Source organism: Columba livia, chromosome 2 (assembly GCF_036013475.1).
Source record: "Columba livia isolate bColLiv1 breed racing homer chromosome 2, bColLiv1.pat.W.v2, whole genome shotgun sequence".
NCBI classification, from domain to species: domain Eukaryota; kingdom Metazoa; phylum Chordata; class Aves; order Columbiformes; family Columbidae; genus Columba; species Columba livia.
In genome coordinates, this window is record NC_088603.1 from 122733776 (window position 1) to 122750928 (window position 17153).

The following is a 17153-nucleotide window of genomic DNA, read 5'->3' on the forward strand; positions in this document are numbered from 1 at the left end:
TGGCACAAATAAGTTCTTGTTTGTGATATGTCTTCTTTATGTTCTCAGTATGTGCTTTGCATAAACATCTGCCACAGCTCAGCAATCATGAAACACAGAAGATCTGGATTAGCTGAAGACATTTATTGCCGTATGATACTGATGAGCTTTTAACTAACATAACAGGTATTATAAAAGAAGCAAGAAACTGGAAAGAAATACCTCAAAGAAAAAATACAGTTTTTAAATTTCACCAGCTCTGCTAAATAGATTAATTTAAATTTACCAGGAAAAAACCTTCAGGAAATAGAGGTGCCCAGAGCTAATGTACAAACCACAGTCACTCCAAACAAGACAAGAGCCTGTTTTGCTGGAGTTCTGTTTTTTTGTGAGATTATGTCAACCTAGCAAAGAGTGATAGCTAAACTGTGTTAAAACTCAAAACATTATGGTTTCTATTTCTGAATTCTTTGCTTGGAATATTGCCCAAATGTAATTTTTAAACCCAAAGTGAAACAAAATGCTTCCATCCCAAACATTTCAGTACATGAGTAATCAATCAAGATACCCAGTATTCACACAGTCCTATAAGAAAGACTAATGATTGAAACATTTACATAGACTTTGAATCATGTTTGGAAAAAACAAAACCCATGGGCTCCAGATCCTGTAGTGCAGCTTGACCACAAGGAGGGACATGACCTGAACATCTATATCCAGTTTTGATAGGAAAGAAGGAAATTACTCTCAGCATTCTGGATCTAAAAGCTGTGACTTCATTTCCAAACTCACTCCTTTTACCCTCTGTTCTCTCCTGAGAACAGGGAAAAAACAGTTAGATGGAGTAAAGAGGCAAGTAACAGTGATTATGAGGCACTTGGAATGTGAGAGCAGTTTAGTGTGCTATCCCAGGAGTTAGAGCTGTTTGTTTTGCATGTCATTGACCAGCATTGCAGTTCTGTCCATAAAAACTGCCTTGGGCTTGGAGAGGGCTCCTTAGTACACCTCTGAATGTTCAGGGTATTCCAGGGCCAGAGAAATCCCACCACACTGTGCCAAAATTTAGTAGGAAAAACTTGATCAAACAAGGTTATTATGGGCCTGTCTCTGCTGTCTATGAAGTTAAAGACCTATTGACATCAATAGAAAGAGGATCAAATATTGTGCATTCTCTACAGAGTGAGGAGTTCCCAACAAAGAGCTTTGTGGTGCTGTAGCTAAGCAGTGGGAAATTTGCATTTTGTCATTGATGCCTGAGGGTTCAAGATTCTGCCTTTTTCATGTTTAATTTAGCACTTGCGACGGAAAAAACAGATAAAGCTACACGCTATCTCTGCAAAAATAAATAACTTCTTCAGTGCCAAGCCTTGAGCTCTCTTTATATTTCCTCAGAAACTGAGATGGTTATCAACAACACCAGTGATTATCAACTCAAGGAATTGTAACAATCATGCAGTGGTGTGAACTCTATTGTACTGTGCAGTTTCCCTTAGGCCTGTAGGACTAACCTTTTCTCAGCTTTGGACCCTGGAGTGAGGAAAATTACTGTCTGATGGATCGTCTATTATTCTCACGAATGCCATTACAGGGCCTGCACTGTCTCTGTTGTCCCCACTCTATGCCTGCAGGGCAAATGTCACACTGGGGTTTTAGAGGATTTGCAGCAAACAGTCATTCAAGACTGAAGGGACTCTATATTGTGATCCACTGAAAGCTAGTTTTGTGAAACAAAGATGCAATTTGGGGGATGGGAAATTGTGCCCCACTTTCTTATAATGATCGTAATTTATCTTCAGTTACAATGGCACCTTGGAAATTTTTCTCATTATAATTAGGGACATGATCAAATTGTCGTCTGATATCTTTATTCACAAGATTGGAGTGTGTGAGACACTGTACAGTGCCCAATACTGTGCTGTGAAGACAGGTCAGGCAAAGGCAATGTTATTGCTACTATCACTTCTATGTATCCTTTGGAGAACGCAGGCATGCACTGACTATGGAAATCTAAGACTGAGCCAGGAACTCATTCGAAGTCTCCTGTATTCCAAGCCAAGAAGTCAAACAAGACCAACTTCTGCTATCGGTGCTTCTGTGACAAATGTGGTGGTAGTTTGGGTGGAAACCAGACAGAGGAAATGCAAGCAAGCAGCATTTTATTTAATCACATTGACAATACAATCTGTTATCTGTCCATTATTAAATTAAGGCTTTTTTAGTTTTTTTAGCATCTGTTTTGGATTATTTATGTCATTTTAATTCACATAATTCGAAACAGCTTCTGTTGAAAACATAGGGGGCTATATTGAACCTTTAGGCTGTAAATGACCATGTATTATATACCCCCCTCAATTTCCTTGTGTGCATGCTCTCCCTTGCCTACATTCAGTTTCCAGGTGCTGATGACAGGATGCCCTTTTCTCTTGTGTGGCATTATAATTCTTAAACCTCCCTTTGTGATCAAGTGGAAAAGAGGCTTATGTGAAGGGAAAATCCATAATGTGCACTTTCTGATGTGCCAGTTGGTGCTCTCAGAGATGCAGGAGGAACACGCTTGGACAGTAACTCAAGGGCAAAATATTGCCCAAAATGTCAGGAGGTTGATATTTTTCCTTTTTGCCATTTATCTTGGGAGAGGACTAATGATTTGGTTTTTAACTGTATAAATCTTAAGTTCACTCCTGCTGAAAGCCTGTAAGTTTCTGATCAAAGCATGCTTTGAAAATGTTACCTAAGCCATGCACCACCTGACTGGAATTCAATCACAATTTTTTCATTTGTGAGAACTGTCAACATGCTCAGTTCTTCATGCAGCACAGTCTGTTCTTGGCCACAGGGTTTCATTCCACAGAATCCTGCAATTGCAGCCCAATAGTATAGGGAATCACACTTCTGATGCTTCCAATTCAAATAAAGACAAAATCCAGCAGACAGCTGGATGAAAATAAAAATTTGACTTTTAAAGAACTTGGAAATCTCCTGTTTAAAGGCTTCACTCAATCTTCCTTCTTGCTGTGATTATACAGTACTCAACAAATATAATTTTCCTGAATACTCTTGAATGCCTGTGAAACCCACATAGTGGAAACAAAGGATCAGAGTGACCAGAAGTTTATATCCTTCCTTCTCCTGTAGAGAGTGCATCTCCAACCTTTACCCAGGCCCCTTTACCCAGGCCCCTGCCCCACCCTGGGTTTGGAATAATTATCTTTTTACTGCTGCAGGAATACAGCACATGGAGAGTGAGGAAAACTTCAAAGTGATTTTCTGCCCAATGAAGCAAGTCTCCAAAAATAAGAGGAGGAAATCTCAGGACTGATTATGGATTGTTTGGATCATGCCTTCCCAGGGGAGGTGCAGATAAGACTGGACTATGACTTTGCTCAAGCAGCTCACAGAGTGTGTACATGGCCTCAGTGTCTCCTTTCCAGCCTGCCTCTTCCAAAAGAATCAATGCTTGTAAAGGAAATCCCATCATTTTCACTTATCTCTGGGGTTTCCATCTCCCCTTACAGACTTTTATCATCTGCAGATTGCAATACTAATTCAATGTGGTGAAGCCAATGCCTTTGCAAATGACACCTTTGAGAGCAGGAGGAATGGTGGAAGAGATGTGCCTGTGGAAGGCAGAGCCGGGAACTGTTGCCTAACAGCTGGGACTCTCTTTTCAGGATGCATTGCAAAATGTGAAGTGTCCAGCTTCAGCATTTCTATTCCAAATCTTTCACTATGAAAGCAGCAACAGTAGAAATTACTAACAAGATAAAATCTGATGTTCCAGGGTGGAAAGTTGGCCATCTGTATGAAGTACTATGTTCCTTCTACAAGTAACATCATCCTCACCTGCCACATTATTCTCCAACTTCGTGGGGAAAAAATACTCTACAGATCAGTCTTCTTTACTAAACAAGTCTGGTTCCACTGAAGAAGACAGTGGAAAAGATGTGGTTGGTTTCACTGGAAAATAAGCCTTATGTTTTTTATAGCATTCTACTCATTCACTGAACCACCACTTTGTCCACTCCAATGAGTTGTAGGGCTATAATTCACTTCACAGAATCACAGAATGATTTAGGCTGGATGGGATCTCTGGAGGGCACCTGTTCCAATCTCCTTGATCAAGTAAGGTCACCCAGAGAAAGTTGGCTAGGGCCATGTCCAGACAGCTTTTGACTGTCTCCAAGAACGTAAACTCCACAACCTTCCTCAGCAACTTGTGTCAGTTCTCAGTCACCCTCACAGTAAAAAAACATTCCCTGATGTTCACAGGGAGTCTCCTGTGTTTCAGTTTGTGTCCATTGTCTCTGGCACTGTCAATGGGCACTAGAGAAAGAAGCCTGGCTCTGTCCTTTTTTCATCTTTGCTTCAGGTATTTACATACGCTGATGAGATCCTCCTGAGCCTTCTCTTCTCCAGGCTGAACAGTCCCAGCTTTCTCAGCCTTTCCTCACAGGAGAGATGCTCCAGTCCCTTAGTGGTCCTTTGTTGGACTCTTTCCAGTAGCTTGCTGTCTCTCTTGTACTAGGGTGCTCAGAACTGGACACACTTCTGTATATCTAATAAAATATTAATACCGGGTAATTAGAAATTTGAATTTGCCATGTTTTCTTGGCTGTTTCGCCATGATTTCTGTACATACTTCATGTTTTGTAGTCTCTGATCTATTATCAGATTTCACAATATTTTTTCAAGGAAGATTTAGGAATACAGACACTAACTTATTTTTTAGTGATTAGTATCTGAACAAATGTAGATATCTTATCTTCTGAGGGGCTGAATTTGTATGCAGGCCAGATCGAATCTGGGTTACTTGTGTCCCTGTCAACTTATATGAATCTCTTAGCTTCTCTTAAAGCCTACAGCCTCTTTCATTGCCACAGTTCTTCATCGTGTTTGCATCTAGAACACCACAGGGAACACCCACTAAATTATGTAGCTCTTAGGCTTTCTGGGTCAAATAGGAGCAAGGAAACTGCAAAAGAAGAGCATGCACTGAAAGAATATTGTAATTGCATAAAGGCTCCTTAATTTTGTAGAGTTCACTATATCTTTGAAAGTGCTTTCTTTTCTATAAATTTTAAAAGGAATAAATATTTGATCTCATTTTCCCTGCAGAAACAATAATTTTCAATGCTGTTTATTCCAAACATTTTATAATCTACCCCAGCTTATCCTCAGGATTCATGCTGGAAGATGACCAAATAAGCAGTTATTTAAAACACAGCTCTCCTTTGGTTTTGCTGACTGTGATCCCACCTTCCATTCCCTCTCTTGGAGAGAGCTTCTATACAGAAATCCTTCCTATGACCCCCAATAAGCAGAAGGTGATACATGGCACTTTATTTCCTTCTCCTGCTCCCACTGAGGTCTTTGCATATGCCCAGAGATGCACCTAGGAGAAGTGGAACCTGGTGAGGCAACTGGAGGGGTTGGGGAGAAAGCAGGAACTCCTTTTGCTCTTGTGGGCCTTTTGACATTATGCATATGCAAGACATGATGCAGACCCAGCTTGTTTTTCCTCCCACAGACCACCCACAACCACTGTAACATGGGAAGAGAGGGACACGGGGATTTGTGGGGTCCCTGCTGTCTCCTTTTGAAGCTTTTCATATGGATGGTCTATATTTCTACAGATCTTCCATCATCTTCATGGCAAAACTTAAAGACCCACCCAGAAAAGGGTCTCATTATTCCCAGTGCAGAGTAGAAGCTATTGTCCCCGAGAAATTCTTCTGTCACACACCATAATTTGGGAAATAATTCATACTTCATTTCCCATGGAAGTAGTCCCCACTTTTCCACAGGAAGGACAGAAAATGAAATCAGTAACTTTTCTGGAGAGACATGTACAAATTAAAGTCCACCTCACAGGATTGCATCATTTTGAGTCATATCATTTAGTAAACACGATTAAGTAAAACCAACAGATGTGTTTACTATCATGTTTTTCACTGACTGTAGAAGTAGAACATGATAAAAGCTTCAAAAGCAGTAATTAGAAAATAATCTGTAAGGGGATGAACCAGAAAGAAAGCAAAAAAAGGTGGAAATTGTATAAATCCAAAACCTTTTATCATTGGAATATTTGTGTACTTACTCAGGTGCAAGCTCAACCCTGGGTGGCCCCCTGGGAAATAGCTGGCCTTCTTTTCATTCCTGTAACCATGCTTAATGCTAGCCAAAGATTGTTGCATGCAGCATCCTTGCAGTCCTAATGTCTTTGTTCTGCTCTCCCAAGGCTCTGCTGAGCTCCTACAACCTCTTTACTATTGGCAGCCCAAGAAGCATGAAGACTCTTACTGAGCAGGGAAATTAGGGGGTGAATAACCCTCAAATAACAGAACTGAAGTGAGGAACTAGAACCACATGTCAGAGGAAAAAAAGGGCAAGTAAGGACAAGACTGAAAGAAAAAAGGAAAAATAGGCTCGTCTCCATTGCCAGCAGAAGGGACACAAAGAGTTACTAAAGGGGAGATTTTGGCTATGTATCCTGGTGATTTTAGAATCTTTTGTTCAGTTAATTGGCAAAGTAAATCCAGGCACAACAGAAGTGAAATTCTTTTTCTTAGAAGGGACATTTCTCATAGTGAAAAAATAAATTGTGGAGCCCAAACTTGTGAAACAGTCAGCATTTCTTCAGGTTAAAACAGCCAGCCTTTGACTCTTACCAAAGCCTGAATATATAAACAGGGAACATTACAACCTCCATCTTGGTTGTTCAGAGAAAGAAATTGAAGTTTGTCTTTTTTTTAATCTGAAGAAATTGTCTAGTTCATTGAAGACTGCTACCTGTTTTTGGAAAAGATCTGTCAAAAAACCCATTGGTCCAGGAATGGGCCATAATCTAATTCTACTCTACAACCTTACCTCTCATTCTGCTTCTAGTATTGCAGCGTTACATCAGCAGGAGAATCCTCAGGTTTGTTGGGCAGCCTCAGCACCAGAAAGGGTGGCAGTCCAAGGAATTGCTCAGCAAAACACCAGTAATGCTGGGAATAGATCACTTTCATAAGAGATATGAGCTCACTTCCATTAAAGCTGAGAAAGCATTTGAATTGGGTCTTGCACACCCTGGGTCAGCAGATGGTAAAATCAGCACGGCCTTGCTAACTATAGCTTCTCCCTCACCCAGTCTTTCCCTAGCTAAAGCTACATGGGGAAACAGAGGGTGAATTCACAAATACCGAATTTTTAGCTGGGAAAACTTCATCTGGAAGTAATTACATCATTTACCCACACACCCACAACCCTCTTCCTAATTACTGTTTTCTAAACATAATCTTTTAGTTCATGATCATGAGATTAATTAAATAAACACATCCAGAATTCCTTTAGTAATCTCATGTCCATTGCAAATTCTAGTACACTTTGTAGTTTCAGGCATAAACTGCACAAACTTTCCCCTAGTGACCAAGAGGTGCAGACATGTCAATAGAGAGTCAGTGTTTGAATTCAGATTGCAATATATCACCATCAAGATCAGAGCAGAGAGGCTGGTTTCAGCTCTCCCCCCAGCCCCCATCTCATCTTCTTTGTTCATACCTCACTTTCCTTGTCCTGGATCTGCAAAGCATCTGTCAAGGCTGTTATCTGCTATCAATGATCCAGGCAGCTGCTCTGCCAGCAGCAGCTATCAGCTGGTACCAGGCGAGAGGTGCCCGCAGGTTCCTCTGGACATGCTGACATCTGGAGAGCTCAAATTATTGCCATATGCTGGAGAAGCCCTCTCCGGAAGGCCAGAGAAAGGCCTGAGCTGTGTTTGTAACACCTGAAGCATCTTGAATGGTATCTGAGACCAGTGCCATGGGGAGGGAGAACATAAAAATACCTTAGATATGGAAGAAGAATGTGTCCTTCCAAGTGCTACACCATACTCAGGCCTAGAGCAGCTGCCCCCAAGGGCTATGGCAAGTGTTCTTCTTTAGAGCAGGAGCAGGGAAGCAGTCATCAGTAATATATTGCCCAAAGCTACTCATTAGTGCTGTTAAGCTTTTTTTTTCCTCCTGCTGTAGGTTTTCTCATTGTCCTCTGGTTTCCTGTGGAATTATTGGACTGTAAGCAAATAATCAACATGTCTTGTAAAGGCTTTTGGTAGAAGTAGCTCGGAATGTATTAATTCACATAAGATCTTGATTAAACATCAAAAACTTACAGGTAATATTCATAAGAAGCTGTTTTATAGAAAAATTTTCACTCCTTCTCATTTGTTATGGTGACTCCAGATTAATTCTGTCAAAGCCAATAACATTGATCTGGATTTATACCATTGTATCTGAGAGGAGAATTTAGCTCATAGCATATATTAAATTATGATGAGTACTCTATACTCTTTGTATGCAAATACATTTGCTCTCTTACCCATTCTCCCTCTCATATGATGATTAATTGCATATTATGATTTAAATCAAATAGACTGTTAGCGTCAAAGTTACCAAGCTGAGCTCCTCTGAAACAGAAAATGCCAGGAATAAGCTACCAGTTTGATTTGTATCTTTATGCTTTTCATTATGATGCAGTTGACACAGGATCCCTACCCCATCCAGTTATCTGCTGGATAATTTAACAGATTTGGTATTCAGCCTTTGTGCACTGCTTATTTTGTTCTCACTAGTTCAGTTAGAGGCTGAGGGGGGAGTTGAGCAAAAAAAGCAGAAAAACAATCCTTGAAAGGAAAACATCTTTAAAAAAAAAAAAGTCCTGGGGGAATTACTGGAACAGATACTCTATTTCTTTCTTTTTACCGGTAGGCAGACGTGCAGTCAGCTCCTTAATCCTTGTAAGTGCAGCATCTCATGACAAAGCTCTACCTCTTTTTTTTTTTTTTTTTCCGTAATTCTCATTTGTTTTAGCAAGTTCAGAATCTGGTCCCAAATGCCTCTCACTCTTTGGATTTTCTCAGTTTTCTCTGTGCTTGTTTGGTTGGGTTTTTTTTAGGTAAGTGGACCAAAGTTTCCTTAAAAGTCAGCCAAATAGAGACTATCATAAGATATGCACACAAAAAGCACTATAGCAGGCTGTTGGAATGAGGGAGGTGTTTCAAGGGCTTTTAGAGTATGCCCAAGAGGCTTCAAACGGAGCCTTGCAGAATCCTTGCTAAACTCCACATGATTGTTATTTGATTTCAGGTTTTGGCTTTTTGTTTTGTTTTGTTTTTTGTTGTTGTTTGTTTGCTTGTTTGTTTGTTTTTCCCCCAAAATACATTGGTCACCATCATAAAGAACTGGAACTTTTAAAAATCCTTTATTATGATTCAAAAGGTCATCCAGACATGTCAGGCCACATTCTTGTATACCCAATTGCACTTTAGATTTCAGTGGCTTTTCAAGAGCAAGAACTACTAAATGGAAATAAAAGTCCTTATGCATTTCTATTAAAAGACCAATTCAGCCAGGGAAATCTGATATGAAAGTGGAAGTCAAGTTGATACAGCCCTTTGCAGCACAATGCATGTGAGCTCTTTGGTTATTCTGATTATTTTTCCTTTTGAGAAGTACCACATGATATCAAAAAAGCTCCAGCTAGCATTTTGCCCTCCAGCACATTGTCTGAATGCTGACATACTTACTGGCAAGATTATATAAAAATAGGACAAATATTTCAAGGAAGGAATGCAGCACGAGGTCTCGTTACCCAGAAACCCTGTGTTTGAAAGGACATCTGACAGTCATTGCCACGGAGAACTTGATGGCCTTCTATTTATCCATTGATGGAGAGGTCAGCAACGTATCATAAGACCTATAAAGGACTGTGAAAACAGCAATAAAAACATCATAAAAATGGATATTTAAAAAGGATATTTCTAAAATGTCAAAGTAATTTTCATTTCTGTCCTGTTTTCCATTTAAGACCTTCATGGAAATCACCAGACATTTTACTGGACATGGATAAAATTAAATTCAAAGGAGAAATATCAACATACATTTTCACTTGTTCTTATCTTGCCTTCAGCCGTAGGAGAGAGGGATTCACAGTAAGCAGAGGCATACTAATAGTTTCAAATGTTTTCATTCACCCAGCTTCCAAATGTTAAGCAATAACTTTATGACAGCTGTGCTGTGAAGTATTCCAGCTGTAACTACTTGTGAGTGCCCAGGGTCAAATTCTGAGGTGAAGTTTGACTTGTGGTACCAGTAAGTCAGCATTCAAACTCCCTAAAATATTCTACCGTTATATATGAGGATCAAGGGTCTCATATCACAGAGTTCAAAGGGAGAAGTACAAATAGGGGCCAGTTAAACTTAGCTTTTTTTTACCTTCTTCAAATATTGATTATTTTCTTTATTACAGTGTATGGCAAGATCCCAAATCTGCCAATTGCTATGTTCTCTTCTGGTTTTATAAAATTATTTGGCTTTGCATTACAATGATACTTAGATGCCTTCCCAAAGAGAAAAAACAGTCCACTGGTAGAGACTGTCTCGGCAAACACACTGTGAGAGATTATTAAGCTTACAGTCTTATCATAAGAGGTGAAAAAATGGGGCCAGAGACTTGCTCCAGGTCATCAAAGTGAGCTTCAACTTTAAGCCTTGAGTCACAGTCTCTGTCAATACTTTTATTCTCTAGGTTGCACCACTTACTCTCTTATTATAAAGTAATAATGCTCGCCCCAGGACTTCTAGGACTTGAAAGTCTTTTCCAGGATTTCTGATGGTGATAATAGCAATAGGTACCACAATCAGAGCCACTGCAGAAAGCCAGGGCTAGGAAACGGTTGGGGAGAAGATGATCCTCAGCCCTAGCACAACCTGAAATAAAAAAAGGATAATACAGAACTGACTCCTTTGGCCACAATATGTATACTGAGCATGGAGTCATGAAAGAAAGAGGGGAATGGCCTGGGATACTGGAAATAAACATCAGTTCTCCCTGTCCCTTGTGCGAGCACAGACTGGTGGCCTCCTGGTGTCAGTAGCTTTCTCAACTGCCGTCAGAAGAGCTAGAGTTTCAACCCACAGAGAGCAATGTGTGAACACTCTGCATAATTTAGGTGAGGACTATCAAGGGGCTAGGAAGCTTGGAGACCAATGTAGGTGGCTACAGAGCCCCAGAGTCAGCATGCAACCACCCAGCTTCACTGTAAGTCAGCACCCTGTTTGCACACACCGTGGGTGAGTGCCAGGCAAGCACATGCTCCAATGCCCACGGAGCCTGCCTAAAAGTCGAAGAAAGAAGCAGTGAGGAAAAACAGCATGAAAACAGACTGTGGGAGCAGCCGAATTTTCCGGTGAGCCCTCTGCCACCAACACAGAGCTACAGCCCCAGAGGTGTGAACAGGCTGTTGTCCTGCAACATCTCTAGGTGCTCTCAGCTACTTGGGGAGATGACAGCTTTTGCCACTGGTGTCAAACAGATTTCTTGCCTCCTTAGATAGAAGCATTGCTTCCATTTCCTTCAACGTAAACAAACAAGAGCCCTGTGGTCTCACGGTCACTGGTTTTTGTAAGGCATGCTTCTGAACTCACTCCAAATGCTCTCTCCTTATACCTTCACTGTCTACTATGGGCAGGAAAGTGTGGGACATGTAGTAGTGTCTCACCGTCAGAGAAAATAGCTGCTGACAGTTTCTGCTTGTTTTGCAGAGGGTTTTATTCCTGTGATTTATTTAAGACACAATTCCGATTAAATATGTACCAGACACATTTAGCTGAATCGGAAAGATGTGTCCATATGGAGAACAGCAGAAATGCAACATCCCATCTTATCTGTCGAAATAAACTTTCATCCATACAGATGTTCCTTTTGAATAAAAAAGAATCTGCTATTCCTGCACTTTTGTTTCTGTACTACAACCAGACTCATACTGTTCCTGCTCCTGACTTGCACAGCAGAAAGTGTGGACCTGGAGAGAGAGTGACCAGGTGAGATGCTGCTCCCATTTGTCCCCCTAGAGATTTCCACGAGAAGGGAATCTCTGAGGGTGCAAACTTTCCTACAGCTCCCACACGTGTCTCTTCACTGGTCCTCAAGGCTGTGGTGACCACAGGTAGATTCTGTAATGTGGTAGTAGAAAGTTTCTGCTACAATATCAGAGACCTGAGCAGATTGCAGAGCCAGGAGCTACAGCCCTGCTAAGCCTTTTCCATGGGATGCAGACAACACAAGGTTTCCCATCTAGTTTTATACTGTTAGACACAGTTCACGTGAGACGGAAGGTTTAAACCAGCCAGTGCTAAAATATATAACAGCCTTTAAATTGTCCAACTTCTGAATCCACAGCCCCAGTGACACGCTCAGCAGACTGCTGGAGTCTCTGCAGTGGCCACAGTTGTCATCTAACCCACTCTGCTGGTGTTTTGCTACCGTAAAAAATCCACAACTTGGGCCACAGCATTCAACTTCCTGGCTGAAAAAATGAATGAACCAGGTAATTATTTATTGCATAGGATTTGCCACAAACACAGCTCAGTTTCTGTTTCTTACAATCCAGGTCACTGATCTTCTATCAACTTACCCCATGTTTGGTGAACTTTTGTGATTCTTATAACCACAGAAGTATGGTTCTTAAACTGCCTTGTGGTTTTTTAGTGATACTTGAATTTTGCAAGGGTAGGGGCTGGTGTCTGCATGGCATCAGCTAGCACCATAAACCCAAAGACAGGACTGGTGCATAGCCCTTCTCTGACTTTCTGTGCAAGAGCATGTTCTACCTTCTGACCTATGTGGCTAGGAAACAAAGCAATGCTTGTTTCAGCTTGATCCTCAGTGTTAAGTAGCCAATTCAAACCTAATTTTGCTCTGTCAGGTTAAGGGATATGCATATCAATTCATAATCTTGGCTTTGGCTTGACATTTGATGTTCAAAAATGTTCACAGGAGCACAGCTTGGTTCAAACAAACGGAAAGAGCTAAGAAAACACTGTCTGAATATATTTAGTCCATCTGTAACTCAAAATCCACTACCTGTAGTTTTTTAATGATATTTTCCTTTCTCTGCCATTCTCTCAGGTCAGAACTGGGGCATGCAATTAGAAGCAGCAGGGACTACTTCTTACTTACATGTTAGCCTTTCCAGCACCTCATGCCCTCCCGTTTTACAATGCACAGTAACGGGCTTCTGCTGATGCAAACTGTCAGTTTTGGTAATTGGGCAAAATTTGAGTTCTAGAAGGATGGTGAGCATCTAATAAGTTACAACATCTAATATGACTGTTGAAAGAGTCCTCCTTAGGAAAATGAGTGTTTTGAAAGGATAGATAATCAAAGAACTAATAAAGTACACCTGGAAATCTTATTATCCACAACAAGCCAATCTTCATTTTCTCAACCTCCTCAAGAATGGATTATAAATTCTCCTGGCTGTGCAGAACAGTGCTGCATAAAACTCTCCAAATTTTGGTCACTGTCTCACAGTACCACGTAATGACCACAAACTTATGTCCTTAATGGTACTTATATGTCTGCCAGGACTGTGTGTGCACCAACAGACCTTAATGACCTCACTAGAGACCTACATCCCCACTTCTGTCTCAGGGTCCAGGAGCCCCGTTTCAGGTCAAGTTTCATTTTGCGTCTGGCCCAGTCTCCTGGTCAGACCTTGGATCTGTGTTGCAGCCTTGTGTCCAGTCCTGTCTTTGTATGTTTCTCCTGCTGCTCACAACTGGCCTCCCTGGATGGATTCTTGGTGTGGTTTATCACTTGTTTGGCAGGGGGTTGTAGGTGGGCCCTGTTTCCAGGGTCTTTACTAGATTTTTTTTTCTGATGACTATTTTTTTCTGCAAAACCTCTCTGGAAAGCTCCAGGGATAGCAGTTCAACCTCATGAGAAATCTGTGGCCATGATGGGCGAAAACAGTTGACAGGACTTGTCATTTGTGTGTATCATCCTCCTCCCCTACTCTATATTATCTTCATTGTTCAAAACATGTCAGACAGTGATGCTGAAAAGGTAAAATGCTATGATAAAATTATGCACTACTGTCCAAAGACTCATATTCTACCCTATGGTTCCTCCCCCCACTTCAAAAGTATGAACATAAATCATGTTGCTGGTTACATTATCACCACACATGATAATCAGGCATTCATAAGATTCAAATCCACTGAGATCATCAGCCGTCTTTGAGTTAACACATCCAAGAAGGTTCAAGAAGTATTTCGCAGTACTTGATTTTCTGGTTTTGCAACATAGTCTGGTCTTTTGGAAATGGGGGTCTGCAGCGAGCAGGCTAAGATTGAGATAAAAAATTAGCAAAATTTGGTATGCTTGAACTGATTCCTCATCCCTTTGAATGTAATTTTCTAGATGTCACTTACCATGATTCAAACTTCACCTCCTGTCACTGATAAAGTCCCCGGTATTCATTCTTAATACAACAGAATGTTTCTGTTATGTAATATTTATAGCAAGCCTTCCTAAATCCTCTAAATTACCTAAAGAATGCAAAAATTCAAGCTATGCATCAAGGAACAAACACAACAGCCTTCAGTTGTGGGAAAGAGTGAGAAGTTTAACTCTCAGTTTCCTGGATTTGACAAGCTTAATCCTAACCCAGAACATTTGTTCTAATGCATTTCTCTGTGTCTTGGGAAATAAAGGAGCATTTGTCTCCATTGCATGTGCACATAAAACCAACTTCAGTGTCTCCAACTATCATATATAATACACTGAAAAGATTTGCTCCTGAAATGTGTTCTTCTTGTCTGGGCTCATCAGATGTGTAGCAAATGCATGAGCTTCAGATGTCTTAGGCTTTCCCTGGTGTATCCTAAGAGTCTCTGATACACGCTGTTTCAGTTTTCTAGTCAGGAAGCACTGGACCAGATAAAATAGCTCTAAAATTACCATAAAGTCAAAAAATGAACCTGGCAGAAGCCTCTGCAGAAAAGGACAATCCAGGCCCCTCCTGATAGTTCGTCCTCTGCTTTATTCTTGGACAGCTCAGTTCTGGCAATCGCCTCTCCTCCTTGTGTATGTCAGAACACAGGGACTTGCTCCCAGCAGAAGCTTTTCATACTGTTTGACCTAAATCTTCTTTGATACAATCTTGTTTTATTCCCTCTTATCTGATTCATAGTGGTTATAAACACAATTTATTCCTTTCCTTTTCTCATCTTTACTTGAAAGCTATTATTTAGTCTTCTCCTAATCTTTTATTTTCTAGGATAAACAAGTCCAAGACTTTAAATCCTTGCTGATAGTTCACGTTTTCTAGATCTCTTATCATTCCTGTTGGTCTCCTCTGCACTGTCTCCAGCTGTTTCACATATCAAATATTGAATAACTTCACTTGCCTTGGGACTGCCCTGCTAAAATATCCTGGTGTTACCCATCCTGCATGACTAAGCCACAGTACTGGGGTAGATGGCACTGAGTAGAATCTGTTTGCTTTTTGCAGCTACAGGATGACAAGGCAATGTTTTTTCTACTGCCACCATAGATTACAGTAGCAGAAAGGTACAAGCTTACTTACAGCCTTACAGCTTTAGTCAACTCTAAGCTTTATTTTGTATGTCTAGTTTAACATTTATAGGCATTTTTATGCATATATTTACTTATAAGTGTGTGTGTAGATATTATATATATGACCGCATACATGTCCCAGTATATGTATATGCATGTATACATAGTGTTATATTTAAGCACATATATCCAGTGAGCAATTCTTCCTTCACCTCCCTTTGTTAAATGTGGAAGGAAGGACAATCTCATTCAAAGTAAAAGAGCCTGTGCAGCACAGGGCAGATGCCACTAGTCAGCAAAATGGTTTTGCCTGGAGCGAACTGGTGAAATCTTACACTAAAGGGCAGGGAACTTTACTGGACCTTTTGATGATCTCCTTCTGTAAAGTCACAGAATCTTGTTAGCACAAAGACAATAAAGCACGCTTGTTTAAATAACCCATTACTGCTCATCTCTTATTCAGACCACATGACCACATAAATGACTGCTGTGTCTGTTTTTTGATCAATCCTTCTTTGTTTCAGGCTACCACAGAGTTTTTCTGGATTAAGTCCCAAGTAAATTAACTAGTTCCTGCTGAATGGACCACACTGAAAAAGGCACACACACAGGAAAAATACATACCTGATTGTGACCAAAAATCAGTTTCTTGCTGAACACTACTAAAACCAAGACGCAGACATTTTAATGTTAGTGTTGAAATACATATGAAGTGAATGGACATTGTGCATGCAGGAACTGCTCTTCACTGATGCATGAAGGTGGTGAATGAGTAGGTCCTGAGAGTCAAACAGTTTTTCTGAAATTTACCCAAATTTCTGAAAAATTCTGACATTTATCCAAATTTCATGTGAATCAAATAAAATTGATTAGCTGGGCTGGGCTAAGCCCAGTTGGAGAGACTGGACAGCCCTTCTCCCTCTTCCTCCTGCTCTGGCCTCTCAGGGAGCTGATTCAACTCATTAAATGAGCAGAAAACAAAGGGAAAAAGCAGAAGAGGGGTTTGCTGGCTCAGTGAGCTGCACTGGATCACCCTGCGGCCATCCAGTCAGACTTGCTCCTCTCACCCATTCTCTTGTGGGTCAGGGCCTTCTACAGTTTCTGTTCACTACTTTATTACATGCCAGAAGTTGACCACCATAAAACAGATTGAAGATCAATCAGCTGCTCCATTTGCTTATCCATTTGATAATTTTCCTCTGGAAGGTACAGCTGTCTTTACCTTTGTGTCAACAGGGAAGGAAGGGCTTTTTGGAGAAAAGTTCAGAGCAGAAGTTCAACTTTGCCTTCCTTAATCAGCTTTTGGAGAAATATATGCCCCATGGAAGCACAAAGAATACTAGGCTAAGTACTCTCTAGCAGTACTAGGCTAAGGTTAGTTATGAGCACTCCTCTTGCCACCTCAGACATATCATGGGGGAAGATGTTTGGACTCAAAATCCTAAATTATAGATATTTTATCTAAAATAACTTCCAAAAAAGAAAAAATCCCACGAGAGAAGATGCATTTTTTAATTTAATTTCCCATTAGAAGTGTTTATTCATTGAAGTGATAATATGAAAATGTGTCACTTTAAATGTGATAAATAAATAGCAGCTCTAGAAATTATACTTTGTTATCAATTTTCAGGCCTACCTCACTAATGCTAAATGGAAAATTTGCCTTAAAACTATGATACGGATTCAACTTTTTTGCGAACTTTAATAAACACTGTCAGTAATATGTATTGTATGTTGCTATTTATTGAGAAATAGAAAACTAAAGATAAAAA

The 17153-nt window shown here is 40.5% G+C and overlaps 1 long non-coding RNA gene across 1 annotated transcript; it reads right to left on the bottom strand.

The window, feature by feature from the left end:
- Nucleotides 1–2118: 2118 nt before the first annotated feature.
- Nucleotides 2119–6213, bottom strand: LOC135578637 (uncharacterized). Its single transcript, XR_010470573.1, has 2 exons — nt 6077–6213; nt 2119–4535 (listed from the first exon to the last, which is right to left on the bottom strand). It is a non-coding gene; the product is annotated as an uncharacterized LOC135578637 (long non-coding RNA).
- Between the last annotated feature and the right edge of the window lie 10940 nt (nt 6214–17153).